This window comes from Helianthus annuus, chromosome 7, assembly GCF_002127325.2.
Source record: "Helianthus annuus cultivar XRQ/B chromosome 7, HanXRQr2.0-SUNRISE, whole genome shotgun sequence".
NCBI lineage: Eukaryota > Viridiplantae > Streptophyta > Magnoliopsida > Asterales > Asteraceae > Helianthus > Helianthus annuus.
The window spans coordinates 45,953,332-45,968,907 of record NC_035439.2 but is presented as its reverse complement, the minus strand read 5'-3'; positions in this window follow the sequence as shown (position 1 = coordinate 45,968,907).

Here is a 15,576-nt window from a genome sequence, read left to right as displayed (position 1 = left end):
TAGTTAGTGTGGATTGGTTATTCAGAAATTGCGCAGACATACCTTGTGAGGAGAAAATTTTGTATGGAGAATCATTATTTGTTCTGAAGCAACATAGTGGTGCCAAGGTTAGCGCCATATCAGCTATGAAGGCACAGAAGTGTCTACGGAGGGATCACCCCGCTACGTTAGCAACTGTTACTGATGTTGAGGCTAAGGAAAATAGGATCGAGGATCCACCAATTGTTCGTGATTCCTCTCAGTGTGCTACCCGAGGAGCTTACAAATTTACTTCCACCACTGTTAGGCAGAATCTCAGCTTGATCTCATGACAGGGGCAACCCTGATTACTCGTGCTACATACCGTCTTGCACCAGGAGGGTTGCAAGGACTATCTACAGGAACTGTTGGACAGGAGTTTTATTGGACATAGTTTTTGTTTGCTTTGGGGAGCCCCAGCTATATTCGGGAAGATAAAGCCTTTTCGTATGTGTACTGATTATCCAGAACTCAGCAAGGTGACAATCAAGAACTGTTTGCCTCGACCATGTATTGACGGAAGACCAAGAGGAGAATGTTCCTGAAACGGCATATCGAATGCAATACGGCCATTGTGACTTTGTACACCATGATCATTGAGTTAATCAACACACCAGCAGCTTTATGGACCACATGAATCGACCGTATTATTGATGACGTTCTTGATCATTTCTAAGAGGAAGGAACATCATGGGCGGCATTTGTATCTTATTTTAGGGCTCTTGAGGGAGGAGCCACTCCGCGCGAAGTCTTGTTAAAGGTAACTTCTGGATTCGAGAGATACCTTTTTGGTCATACGATCAACGAAGTGGGAATACACGTGGATCTCGCTAAAGACCCATTTCATTAGATATTGTTCGGCACCAAAGATCCCTTCGAGGATGCAGCAATTTGTTGGTCACACTAGACTCTATTGCAGATTCACCATGGGATTTTCGAAGATTGCGCAGCTTAAATCTCTTTAGCACAGTAGGGTACTGTGTTCGTGAAGGACAAAATAGGAGGACGTCTTTTCAGCTTTCGAATCCAAAACTCTGCAATGTTTACACGACGACGCAACACGAGAAAGTGATGACTTATGTAATGGACTTGCAGGAAGAACTGCACGAGTCACGACCTGCGGTGGAAGCCCTGGTCTTTGGATTTAAGTTGGAGGCATTACTTGGATGGTACCAAATGCACTACCTAGACCGATCACAAGGGCCTCCCGTGTGAGCTAAACATGTGATGGCACCACTGGATGGAACTTTTGAATGAATAGGACTATGAAACCTGGACGTGCACGAGCTTTGCAGCTTGCTATCGACTCTAACATACCTGATCAGACTCGCCTTGTTCAAGCTGAAGAACTGAAGGAAGAGAGTTCCCCATATTGACCCATGCGGGGCATGGGGAAGCAACCTTTGGCATGTCGGACGATATTTGCTACTTCATGGAACGAATATGGACCTCACTATACAGCAACCTTAGGGAACTGGTGCAGGCGGAGCACACGGGTCTCGATATCATATTCATTTGAGTTTTGATAGGATGTATTAAAACCTGAAAACCATGTACGAGTGACCGGGCCTGAAGGCCCACATAGCGACGCATGAGAACGATGTTTGACTTGTGGGAAAGTCAAGGTGGAATATTAGCAACCAGAAACGCATATATGGAAATGGGAACAGACTACCATGGATTTCATCATTGGTCTACTTACAACTTGAAACGGAAACATTATCACCTGGGTGATCGTTGAGGGACACACGTTACCAGCACACTTTCCTGCAATCAAGAAAACTGACGAGTCTTCACAGTTGTGAATGTTCCTCTAAGAGAGGCGGCTTTTAGGCACGAGGTGCCAACTCCTGTTATCTCTGAATTTGATCTATGTCAGGCAATACACAACACCCTTGGCTCACGTCAGAACCAGAGCATTGCTTATCGCCGTTGGGCAAACTATCAGAGAAAAAGAACTCTCCTGGCCTTGAAGACATGCTGTGAGCATGTGTGTGACTGGCTTTGGTGCCAATTGGAAGGACTCTTACCTATGGTTGAGTACTACTGTGGCAGTCATCATCTCGGTAACTAGACAGCTCTGTTGAGGCATTACTTAGAACAATAATGCCAACCTTCTTGTTAGACTGCGATGGTTGACAACTTAAAACTCTTGGGAAGGTTGTTTGGATCGGGAGTCGATTGGCGGCAACGCGTGACCGTCAGGAAAGCTGATAAACTTGGGAAACGCTGGAAGATTGCTGTAGGCGATCGTATCATGTTGAAAAACTCACCCTGGGAGGGTGTGGAATGCTTGGGAAGCATGGCGAGCTTAACTGAAGTCGCGTTGGACCATTCAACAGTCTGGGAAGAATCGGTAGCATAACCTAAAAACTCGAGTTACCCAACGAATCGGGTAACGTACGCGATGTCAATGATGTTCGGATCTAAGGCAGTGGTTGTCTGATGAAACACGAGTGATACCTTTACTGGAGGAATTTATCAAACACATAGACTAGGAAGTCAAGGTTCGTCAATGTAGATGTATCACAATTGTCAAAGTTCGTTGGAACTCACAGCGTGGACCGGAGTTCACATGGAAACGCAATGATTGGATGAAAATCTAGTATCCTCAATTGTTCAAGCAGTTGAATCAACCTTGATATCATTTGTGAATTTCGGGACGAAATTCTCTTTCAAGTTGGGGATGATGTGGTACCCGCGGAAAATCCACAGTCGTCCTGAGTTAACATCTTGTTACTTTGGGTTACTTGTCAATTTCGGGACGAAATTTCTTTCAAGTTGGGGATGATGTGACAACCCGAAGTTTCAAGGTCCTTCCTATGCATATTATTTGTTTTGCAAATCCTGTTTTACAGTTTGATCTGTGTGGTGTCGTGTGCATTTACCTGAATGACTAATGTTATGTATGATGTTTGATTGATAAGTAAGTATGTGTAATGCATCGTTCTTTCCTGTTTTTTCGTTTTGGTTTTTGGAGTTGTGTTGTTTTTTCCAGCCCCTTGCTGGCCCTTTATATTTATATATAAAGAGTGGTTGCCGTTCAAAAAAAAGTATGTGTAATGCTTGGTGGTTAAAAAGTGTAGTGATAAATAAATAACACAATGTAGGGTTTTTCGTCGCAAGCCATGCTCGACGAAAGACTACTCGCCGAAGGTGCTGCTCGACGAAAGACATCTTTCGTCTAGGGGGGTTTCGCCATAAGGGCCTTCAGCCCATGTAGTTGCGGCCCAGCAAAATTAGAACAATGTAATATTAACTTTTAACAAAGCATATGCAAATACACATGGACTGATGATGTATGCAAACTGAAATGATTATATACAGTCCATCTTTACTCAATATACTAACCACCATTAATTCATAGATATCTAAATTGGACTTAATACAAACATGTTATTGGACCGTAAATTTAAGCTGGTGCAATTTTTGAACCTTAGAATCTAGTTGGACCGAAAATGTTTTTAGTTATTCAAAATGGGCCGCAAATTTACTTGGCACACACACACATTCATCTCGGCCTCTCGGCCCACACTTTAGACCAGGCCAAGGCCCAACAGACATGTTATACGTATAACATGAGGGATGGGGATCTTGTACGCGATTATTGGAAAAGTAACAAACCCTAACACTTCTTTTCTCCTCCCCTTGGATCGACAACAACCCTCTCCCCTCCCTCGAATTCGTTTCCTCCTGATTGCCATGATCTAGCCATCATCTTGCATCTTGGTTAGTATTATTATCAATCACTCTAGATTTGCGAGAAGGTGTTTAATTGTATGTATAGACCTTGTTTATGTTTTGTGACTTGAATGAGATTGTTAAAGTATTATGGTAGGGTCAGAATTGTATGTATGATTATTTGTTGGATCTCTTGTCGAAACAGGTAATTATGTGATGATCTAGCATTGTTTTCTTTTATGTGAATTATTGATAGTTCCATAGTAACAACAAGAAATATTAGGGGCTTCAATAAAGAATACTAGGGTGTCATAATATTGAAACTGTTATGTGCCAACATGAGATCATAGGATACTTGATTTAAATTAACACGTTAACAATTGTGAGTTGATTAAAATTGATGGTTAATAATTAGGGTACATGGGATGTAAGGAATTTGATTGTACACATTAGTGGAAGGACTTTGGGGATGTTCTAGGGTCTAGTGTAATTGATGGGATAGGATGTCAATCTAGAGGTAGAGATCACATGATAATATTTTATGTTTATGTGGATTGAGGAACAGGTGATAGATGACATTTGTGAGTTCCAATGGTAAAGTTATTGTTATGTTCAGGATACGCTGGTGATATGTATTGAAATTGAAGTGTTATACGATAATGGGTAATAACACATCGCACAATAGGCGGCCCAATTACGCAAACATGTGGACTGATAAACAGGATTGGGCCATAAGTGATAACTGGGCTACGGGTGCTTGTGTGGGCCGCTGCACATCTGATGCAGGCTGGACTTATGGGATCGCATAGTTGTTTGAGCCTTCGGGCTATGCTAAAAGTGTCATATTAGATTTCAGTTAGATTAGGATATATGAATTAAATCTTGTGTTTTAATATATTGGTCTATGATTTCGTGCTGGGCTGAACCCAATTAGTAATGGGCTGCACAACTGACCATACACTTAGCCGGGCCCGGGCCGTTGGGCCACATACTTGTAAACAAACTGCATGATTAATTGGACTACATGTTTTGGGGATAGTACATGACTGATGAGTTATTATGCAACATATTTAGAAATGTCAATATTTGTATACGTGTGCACTATCTGAGGAATAAACGTGGAATATTACGTGTTGTGTTTGTATGCGAACTGATTGTCATGTGTAACTATCATAGGGTTTGGTTGATCAAATTTTGTTAAACAAGTAACTAGTCTTACCGAGCAAACCGAGGTGAGTTCATTACTTTTGAGCATGCGTCCCAGTGGTTGGGACAGACAGTGGGTATCCCGAGGAGGGATAAGTCTTTTTGGGTAAAACTGGGATGTTGGATAATATTCTCACCCTATCATTCTTAAGTCCCATCTTTTGTTACCGGGGAGGTAGCGGGGTATTAGTTGGTAGCGCTACTTAGGTTTGGCACCCTCACACCGTACCGGGGAGGACGGTTGTGAACTAATGACCCAGTCATGCCCAGTGTTTTGATAGGAGCACTGGGGAACGGGCAAAACATACATCAGGAGCCGTCTTGTTCAGTATCGAGATATTATCAACATTACTTTCGGAATTAAATTCAATGGATTAACTAAACACTTGGTAACCAACGTTTTCGTAAAACTATGAATTCACCAGCGTTGTCTGATACACTTGTTGCATGCTCGCAGGTCGTTAGATATCTCGGATTTGGGAACTTGCTGTCTGGAGTAACTGGAGTGGTCATGGGTCGACTGGAAGGATTCATGTGTTTGGATTATCGATACTATACATTGGTTTCGAAACGGTTTAACTTCCGTTTATTAATTGCTTCCGCTGAACATGTTGGTTTTCATTTAAATTTATTGATGGCACTTTTTACTAATAATTGAAGATTATATTTAACATCTTGTGATTGGTTCAATATGATTAGTAGCTCGTTATTGGTTTGTCACACGCCTAGTAGGGTTTCCCATAGGTGGTATTTTGGGAGTGTGACAGTTTGTGACATCCCACATCGGTTGTGAAGGGGAACAAAGGCTTCCTTATAAGAGGCTGGATACCTTCACCATCATGACGCGTTTTGAAAACCGTGAGGGGTGGACGCCGGGGGCATGCTGGCCGCCAAAGCGGACAATATCTTGGTGCGGTTACGCTGGGCTGTTACAGATGGTATCAGAGCTAGGGCCGGACCGGTGGTGCCAGGTCCTGCGAGGACGCTGGACCCCTTAAGGGGGGTGGATTGTGACATCCCACATCGGTTGTGAAGGGGAACAAAGGCTTCCTTATAAGGGGGCTGGATACCTTCACCATCATGACGCGTTTTGAAAACCGTGAGGGGTGGACGCCGGGGGCGTGCTGGCCACCAAAGCGGACAATATCATAGTGCGGTTACGCTGGGCTGTTACAATAATGTTTTCTATCGTTAAGCCATTGATGTTTTCGTGTATGCCTAAAGTAATATATGCAGTTGTAACAAAAATTCACGGAAGATAAGATAACCAACACTTCTTGTATTAAAGATGACTGTGTTGGGTGCATTGCCATACATTAAAGGGAAAAAATAAAGATCATTGACCAATTACATATAATATTTCCTTAGTTGTTGGGCGTTCTAGGTTCTGGGCACTTCCTTATTGTCGAGCGTGCGTAGCTTGTACGCTCCTTTCTTGTGACAACTCATGTAAATTCCTGAACGTTCCGCTCTACTGTGTAATTTCATGTACATTAAATGAATTGAATTTAGTGATTTATTTTATTTGAATGATTGTGTGCATGGTAATGTGTAATGTGAATTATGTGAAACCGAAACCCGAAACTGAAATGTTGGAATATGTTATTTTGTGAATCGAAGCATTGTAAAATATTATTCCGCGATACGCAACGTTTTAATTAATTTTTTTCGTGAATCTTGCGAGACCGTCGCTTAGTGCGAAACCGTTACCTATTAAAACCCAACCCAAGCTCACCCATCCCCTTTCTTGCGCCATTTATAGGCCCAACCCCACCCTTGTCCCCTTATTCGAAATATAAAGCCCAAACCCACATATCTTGGTCCTTGTAGCCCATTAGCCCAACTCTCCTTATGATTTAATGATACGTATTTGGCTTTGGGGAGAAGAAATCAAAAACAGAAACCCTAACTCACCCCCCTTGTGATCGTCGACTAGAAGAGACCCCCCCCCCCCCCCCCCGCGAAAATCAAACCCTAGCTCCTGATTCGGCTCTTGATTCGCCTTTCACTTCCTTATAATCCCTTCTCTTGCTCCAAGGTTAGTATTCTTGTTATTGTGATTCTTGGTGAAAATTTGTGTAATCATGGCTGTGTTTTTTAGTTGTCGTGCTAGGGTTCTGATGTCATATGGTTTGTTTCGGTTAAGTATGCGATTTGTTGAAGTAATCGATAGTTTGTATGCATAAATGATCATTGGCTACGTTTTTGTGAAAAATCATGATGTGTTATGGCTAGGGTTTTGTGATTATTGGTATGGTTAAATGGTAAAGGATGATTAACCTGCTGTTAGTTGTTATTAGGAAGAGTCGGGGTCGTTTACACGCGTTTTGGTGTCGTTTGAATGTAAAACTGCATGCTGATTGATGAAAACAGCCATCTTCAATTGGCTCTAAACGGACCGTTATAAATCGAAAAATTGATTTTCTGAAGTCTAAATTATACGTTTTTGAAAAACGATTCAAATAACGCTGGAATCATATTTTTTCGAGGTCGTTTGCTATTTTTAAAAGTCCGTTTTGTACAGCATCAAAAGCTGCGTTTTTTCTGCAGAAAATGTGTGTTATGTTTTTCGTCATAACTTGAAGTCTGGATAGAGTTAGGTCATTAAATTCGTATAGTAGGTGGCCACCGGTGTCGTTGTAATTCCCCAATTGGAATTTCGTTAATCGGACTTACGATGAATTTTTCCGTGGACTGCAGTCAGAAAGTGACGAATCTAATTGCGGCCTGGTAAATGATTTTATAAAATAATTGGTAATGAATTGGATCCTGAGATTTTTACACGATAATATTTGGACCGTTTAGAACATTCTGTAAAATTTTGAGAATTTTTGGAATAAGTAACTATTTTATTAAAATACCCGAAAACAGCCCAGTTTTGGATGTTTAAGCTGAAACGATATAAGTAGTGATTTGCGTGTCTAAATGTCGGTTATGTTATCTGATAATGATCCAACTTGTTATATGTCAATGAAAGTGTTATGTGAAATATCGTATACTTTCTCTTGAGTAGTTATAGGTGGAATGAATATATGGGCGTGAACTGTTAAAGTGAGTGCATGTTATGTGGTAGATGCGTGTAGGAACTTTGTGCTCTGTTTGAAACCACCAATGGACTAAGTGGTAATTATACTAGGACGTGATTGACCAACCCTGACTATTAGCTATTTTAAGAGTCCAACCGAGCAACCAAAGGTGAGTTCACACTTTCGTCAAAGCATGGGATTCCCGGTGGTTTAGGAATGGGTTAAATAACAACTATCCCCCTTAGGTGGGATGCAATCTGCGTATTCCCCTTAGGTAGAATATGTACCTCCATCCTCCTTTGGTAGGATAACCTAAAACTTACTAGACAAAACTCTATCATGAAGTCCCCTATTTTTATATCGACTTAATCGCTGGGCCATTGGCGAACGGGTCATTAGTTAAATAGCGCTATTAGGTCTGACAAGCCTCACACCGTGCCGCAGAGGACGGGAGTGGACTAATGTACTTGGGCACTTGTCAATGATGATAGACATTGACGCAGGGCACATAAACATGACTTAAGTCAGTAGTTGATATGGTAACGGGTCTAGTGGTTTACAACATGGGGTAGCCCCCACGGTATATGGTTATGAGAACATGGAACTGGATAACTTTTGGTTTTCGAAACAACTTAACAACTTATGGTTTTTGGAACAACATTAAAACAAACAACCAACTGTGAGCTCGCCAACCTTTTGTTGACACGTTACCACATGCTTTGCAGTTCGTTAGGTGTTTGCTAGAGCTTGCATGGAGAAGGAGTCGTTGTGGGGCATGAACTGTTGTGTGTTCATGATAAACTTTATGTTTTGAATTATTTATGGGTTTTAGACTTTACGTTTCCGCTAACTTTTAAAATTGGTTTTTGGACTTTGATTTGGTGAACTTTAAACGTTTGTATTGTTATGGTTTTATTTTACTTTACTTTACTTTAATTAAATGTTCAGTATGATTGGTGGTTTGATCCTGGCCAGTCACACGTCTCGCGGTAATGGTGTCTCACCATTACTTGTCTTTGGCATTGTTTTGTGGACCCATAAGATGCTGGGTAATTCATCAACCCATCCTCTTCGCTGCATACCAAGCCTTGCTTTTATGCCATCAACGATGCTCTTGTTCACTGCCTCCACTTGCCCATTTCCTTGCGGGTGTGCCACTAAGGAAATGGTATGTTCGATATTCAGCTCTTTGAACCAATTCTGGAGGTCATCAGCAGCGAAGTTTGTTCCATTCTCGGTTATAATTCGCAGAGGTAGGCCGAAACGATAGATTATTTGCTCCCAAATGAACCTTTGAACCACTGTAGATGTGGTTGATGCTAATGCTTTCGCTTCCACCCATTTGGTAAAGTAGTCTACAACGACTATGATAAACTTTACTGCTCCTGAGCCTTCAGGGAAAGAACCAACCATGTCTATTCCCCACTGCTGGAACGGCCATGCCACTGTGACGGGAACCAGCTCGTTCTTCGGGCGCATTGTTTTTGGAGCATGCCTTTGACAACCGCTACACTTCCTCAAAACTTTGACTGCATCTAAGTGCATTCCCGGCCAGTAATAGCCTGCGTTATCACTTTTGCCACTGCCATTCTTGGTCCTACATGAATGCCACAGATACCTTCGTGTACCTCGCGAATCAAGTAATTGGCATCTTTTGGATCCACACAACGTAGCAATGGTCCAAGGCATGACTTCCTGTATAGGATGCCATCGGACATTTGGTAGTGTTCTGACTTGTACTGTACTTTTCTTGTTTCCGCCTTTTTCTCGGGCAAGATTCCATATTGGAGGCACATGATGATTGGAGTCATCCAGGATGTTGATCTCAGTTGGATGACGTTGACTTGCCTTAATGGGACTGATGAGTTGCTTAGTACCTCGATGCGCACGTCTTTGGCCAGGTTTTGAAAACTGGTCGATGCAAGTTTACTTGGTGCATCTGCGGGTTTGTTCTCACTCCTATTGGTATGATGTACCTTGAAGGAGGTGAAACTTTAAAGCAGGGCTTTTGCTTGCTCTAGGTATACTACCATGACATCTCCCTTTGCGTCATATTGCCCGTTAAACTGGACGGCCACGAGCATTGAATCGACGTGTGCTTCTATGTGTTTGACCCCTATTTTGATTGCCAACTATAATCCGGCCAGGAAAGCTTCATATTCGGCCTCATTGTTTGTACTTTTAAAATCCAGTCGGATGGCGTATGTGAATTCATGCTTTTCTGGGCTTGCCAACCTTAGGCCTGCCCCTGCTCCATCTTCATTGGATGCGCCATCGGTATACAACAGCCATGGCTCTTCGGAATGTTGTTTTTCTGCTTTCTCCATTGCTTAGCATTCTCTATCTTTGTCATAAGGTACTTCTGTGAGGAAGTCAGCTAGCACCTGACCTTTGATTGTTGGCCTTGGTCTAAAAACCACGTTGTGGCCTCCCAATTCGATAGCCCACTTTGCTAATCTTTCGGATATCTCCGGTCTTGCAAGGATGTTGCCGATTTTGTAATTTGTCAGAACGTGAATAACATGGTTGGTAAAATACCTGTGCAACTGTCTTGATGCATGGATCAGTGCTAGGACCAGCTTTTCCATGATGGCATATCTTGTTTCTGGGTCATTCAAGGTTAGACTCACATAATATACTGGTGTCTGTACGCCTTGTCGATCGACCAAAAGAACTGCCCCTACTGCTTTTTTCTGATGCTGACAGGTACATGACCAATGGCTCATCTTTCATTGGGGTTGTTAGCGTTGGCAAGCGGATCAGACAGTCTTTCATTTCTCTAAACGCATGTTCTGCTTCTGGAGTCCATAGAAACTGGTTTTTCTTTACACGGTTGCAGAGGGTTTTGATAAATGGGAACGATTTCGCTGCATGATTGGCAAGGAATCGATTCAACGCTGCTAAACGTCCAGCCAATTTCTGCATTTCTTTTATCGTCGATGGGGAAGGCATCCGCTCTATTGCTTGCACTTTCTCGGGATTGACCTTGAACCCATCTTTGGTGACGTTGAAACCCAGGAATTTCCATTCCTCCATTCCGAAGGAACACTTCGCTGGATTTAACTTAATATTTACTCCTCGCAATGTGTCGAATGTTTTCTGAATGTTTACCAACATCAGATCTTCCTCTTTACTCATGATAACCAAGTCATCCATGTAAACTTCAATGTACTTCCTGATAGCATCACTGAATGTTTCGTTCATTAACCTCTGATATGTTGCTCCCGCATTCTTTAATCCGAAGGGCATTTTTGTGTAACAATACAGCCCTGTTGGCGTGCGGAATGCGGTCTTGTCTTCGTCCTGGATTGCCATCTGCACTTGATGGTATCCTTTGTAGCAGTCGAGAAAGCATTTCCATCGGAAAGATGCCAGTGAATCGATCTTTTCATCGATCTCGGGTAAATCATAACAATCGTGCGGGCAAGCTTTGTTCAAATCTTTTTAATCCACACACATCCTCCAACCACCGTTTCCTTTCGGAACCATTACTGGGCTGGCTACCAAGGTTTGGTATCTTACTTCTCTGATAATGCCAGCATTCAACAGCTCAGTGATTTGTTCTTGCATGGCTTAATGTTTTATGTCTCCTAGGTGGCGTTTTATATGCACCACTGGTTTGGCGTTTTCAGCGACGTTCAACCTGTGTTCTGCTATATGCCGTGGAACGCCAACCATATCGGCCGGTGTCCAGGCGTACACGTCCATATTCTTCAACAATAATTTTTCGAGCGATGCGCGCGTGAGTTCTGACATTGCTGGGCCCAAAGTGATTTTTTGCTCTGGGTATTCTCTGTTTAAGATCAACTTCTCCGGTTCTGCGCGCACAGTGGGCTTACTCGTCTTTGCAGGGCGTACTTCGTCGGTTACAAGGACCTTTTTGCTTGCATAGATTATGGCTACGCCTGTTTCTGTTGGAAACCCAGCTACGGAGTGTGGTCTTGAACAGATCATGCTGAAATCACCTTGGGACTCTCTCCCCAAAAGGATATCGTGTCTTAAATTTGCTGGTAAAACCATGAACATGACTTCTTCCGTCCTTAAATTCTTCCCGTCAGACAATAGCACCGGGAAAGATATCTGGCCAAGAGGGAAAACGGACTCGTTGCAGAAACCAGTGAGTGGGTAATCCACTGGCTCCTATGATGCACTGGGATGGGTACGGGAACGGGGTACGGGGACGGGTACAGGAACGGGAAATGGCAAAACTAAAAAATTCAAGAAGCGGGGACAGGACGAGTACGGGAATAAAAACATATAAATATATATATATATATATATATATATATATATATATATATACATATATATATATATATTAGAGATAATGTAACACAAAACCCCAAAATAGTTATATATTGATGTAAAGTTCAAAAATCCCATAATCCCACAATTGAGGTTCATCTATAGATGATGATAATCCTTGTGTTTCTTCATTAGAAGCCATAATTTTGGAGTTTGAATAGGAAAAGAGAAGAAGAAGAAGTGGATCGGCAATTCGCAGAGGGAGTGTAGGGTTTTAAACGTGATCGTCGCTTGGTATAACTGAATAGGAGGGGGCGCTATTTTAGAATAGGATTAAAAAATCTTTTTTTTTTAAAAACCAAAAAAAATAAACGAAAACTTGACGGAAACGTTTCCTGCACGTCCCCAAACCCCGTCCCCTTCTGCAGCACGTTTCCAGGCCGTACCCAACATGTCGGGGACGTTTCCCGGCCATCCCCGTGCTGTTTCCGTCCCCTAGCAGTCCCCGGGACGAGAGACGGCACCTCAATGGCGTTTCCGTGCTTCCGAGACTGGCTCTAGGTGGGCCTTATCTTCTTGGTCCAGTTGATTGAAACATTGCTCGTAAATGATGTCCGCGGTGCTCCCAGGATCTATAAAAATATAATCAGTCTGGTAATGGCCAAATACAACAGGAATGACTATAGGTCTTCTTTCTCTCGGACCACCTCGTACTACTGGGAAAACAATGCCTCTCGCGCCAAGAGTCATTCTGGGCGCGCTTGTTGTAGTTTTTTCTCGGTCTCCTCTGACCTCCTTGTATCATGTGTGTTTCCAGCTTTCGAAGTTTCTTGTTATCTGTACCTTCTTCCCTTCTCTAGATTTGACGGTTGTCTCTTTTTCCTCCTTTGACCAGATGGGTGAGCTTGCCGCCTTTCAAAGCTCGTTCTATCTCTTGCCTCAGACTAATACAGTCATCTATCCGATGACATGTATCTTTGTGGAACTCACAAAAGAGATTTGGGTCCTGCCCCCTTTTGTTTCGCATCTGCAAAGGAGGTTTAAACTGGTGGTTTTCAGTTGACAGGACTTTGGAAGGGGTTTTTGTCAGTGGTGTCCATTGTTTCTCTCTGTTTTCTTTTTTAACTTCTTTGCGGTGACTGATTTGATTGTTGGTCGCGCGCACGTCTTCAGCTGGTGGACTTCTTTCTCTGTAGCCAGATGCCTTCCAGGGTTGACCCTTGCCCTTTTTTGTTGCGTCTATCGTTGGCATGCTGGCTATAGTTATACTGACGGCTATCGTCGCCGGTCAGCTGCTTGTCAGTTCTTGCAATGGTCTTTGCTGCTTCGATGAAAGTATCCCAATCTTTGGGACCCCCATCCCTTCCTTTAACTCTTTTGATCAAATCGTCCCATTTGACAGCTCTCATGAAGTACGCGCGCATCATTTTTTCTCCCACATCTCCGATTTCTAGGCACTCCTTGTTGTATCTGGTGATAAAATCTTCTATGCTTTCATGATCTTTCCTCCAGATGTTCAAGCAATCTGCAGGATCTTTGGCATGCCTGCGCTGCTGGGAGAAATGTGCTAGGAACTTGTGTTGAAAATCCATCCAGCATTTGATCTTTCCTTCTGGTAAACTGTCAAACCACGCGTGCGCTGCGCCGACGAAGGTTTGCACAAACAGATGGCACCAAGTGGGCAGTTACCTACATTGTGTGGCAGTTTAGTCTTATCAATGTCGGTCGTTGCAATTTCTCTGATAAACTTTGACTTCTCAGCTATGCCTTCTGGACGATAGCTTAATGTGTAATCGTACTCAGTGTTTAGATTGTACCCCGCGCGCGCGGGGCTTATATGCCTCATGATTTGGTGGTAATCTGCTGAAGACCGTGCTTTCTTGCTTATAAGTCGTGTCATCGTCTTCATTGTAACTGTTCCATTCATTGTTTATGTTGCACGGGCCTAAACGACTGTGCACCGGTTTCCTTTGTTGGTACGTATATTGCTCATAGTTGCTTTCAGTTTCACCATAGGTGTCGCGCGTGTCATGTGCGCTTTGTCTCCTGATGGTGGATGTTTTCTCATGTTGCTGGTTCCGCGCGTGCCCGTGCGCATGCGTTTGCTGAGGAATCTGAGTACTTGTTGTGCGCTTAACTGCGCGTAGACCAAGTTCAAAGACGTCGTTTGCTTGGCATACCAGGAGGCCAGAGTTTCTCTTTCAGGTAGCCCTAAGATTGCTGAGAAGTTCAACTGTGCCTGAGCCGATGATGCTGAAGGACCAACACCATGGTTTGGCGTTTGGACTCCTGGAGTTACCTGGTTGACTACTCCAGGAGGTGTTTGGGGATTAGCTCCGTTTGTGGTTTGGTTGATAACTCTGGAAGTGCTTCCAAAGAGATCGAGTATCTCGTTGTTTACTTATCCTTCTCTGATGGTCCCGTTCCTTTGTTGCCTTTGGACGTGAACGGTGTCCGTGTGCAACTCAAAGGAAGAATTTTCTCCGTCTAAGTGAAAAGGAGGGTTTTGTTCAGCCATTCAGAGAGTGCTTTTGAAGAGAAAAGAGATGAAAGTGGTTTGCAAAAAGATGCGGTGGGCGCCAATAATGAAACACTGGTTAACACCTAGGTTAACCAGCTGGGTGGTCTCGTGTGTGGGGTTCAATCTCTTTCTCCACTCGCTGATTACTGGAATCCTGCAAAACAGAACACCGGTGACTCGCCACAAGGAGGAGAATAGGGGGTTCTCCTTGTGACCACCATCCGGCATGAGAATAAGTACTGCTTTGAGGAGAAATAGTGTGTGTTGTAGGTGAAATGTAAAGAGGGCAGAATGTTCTACCTGATTTTAGCTACATCTAAAGTTTTCGGTGATTCAATTGCTGATTGGTTTGTCAAACAAGACATTGTTTTGATAGTGTGCTTAATTACTGTTATGTCTCGTGAAACTTACAGGCTCCACACATGATTAGTTCAACCGGCTTATGACCACAAAGTGAAATGTTGATAAAGGATTCCACATAAGTTGCTTATGTTGGGAACCGATTCGCTAATGAACAGCGGGAGTGAATTTATTCAAGAATAGTGATCACTCAATCTCTCTGCTGAACGGAAGTTCTGACCTGAGCTCTCACAGTTTCGCATTTACCCGTTTACAGATATCACTAGTGTACACTCACCTGTAAGACTGAATATAGAAATCAGGATACGGGAGTATATTCTGAGGTGGGACACGCAAATAAGTCAAGTAATTAAAACATTAATCTCTTATCTTGAAACAGTTGAAATTTGTGTAAAGATTTAACTGATAAATCTACGTGAATCATTTAGAACTTAAAATGTCTAAAGCTTAACGGTGTTGGTGATTTGTCTCATAAATAAACTGATATGATCCTCTTACACAGACTCACAAAAGATTGTC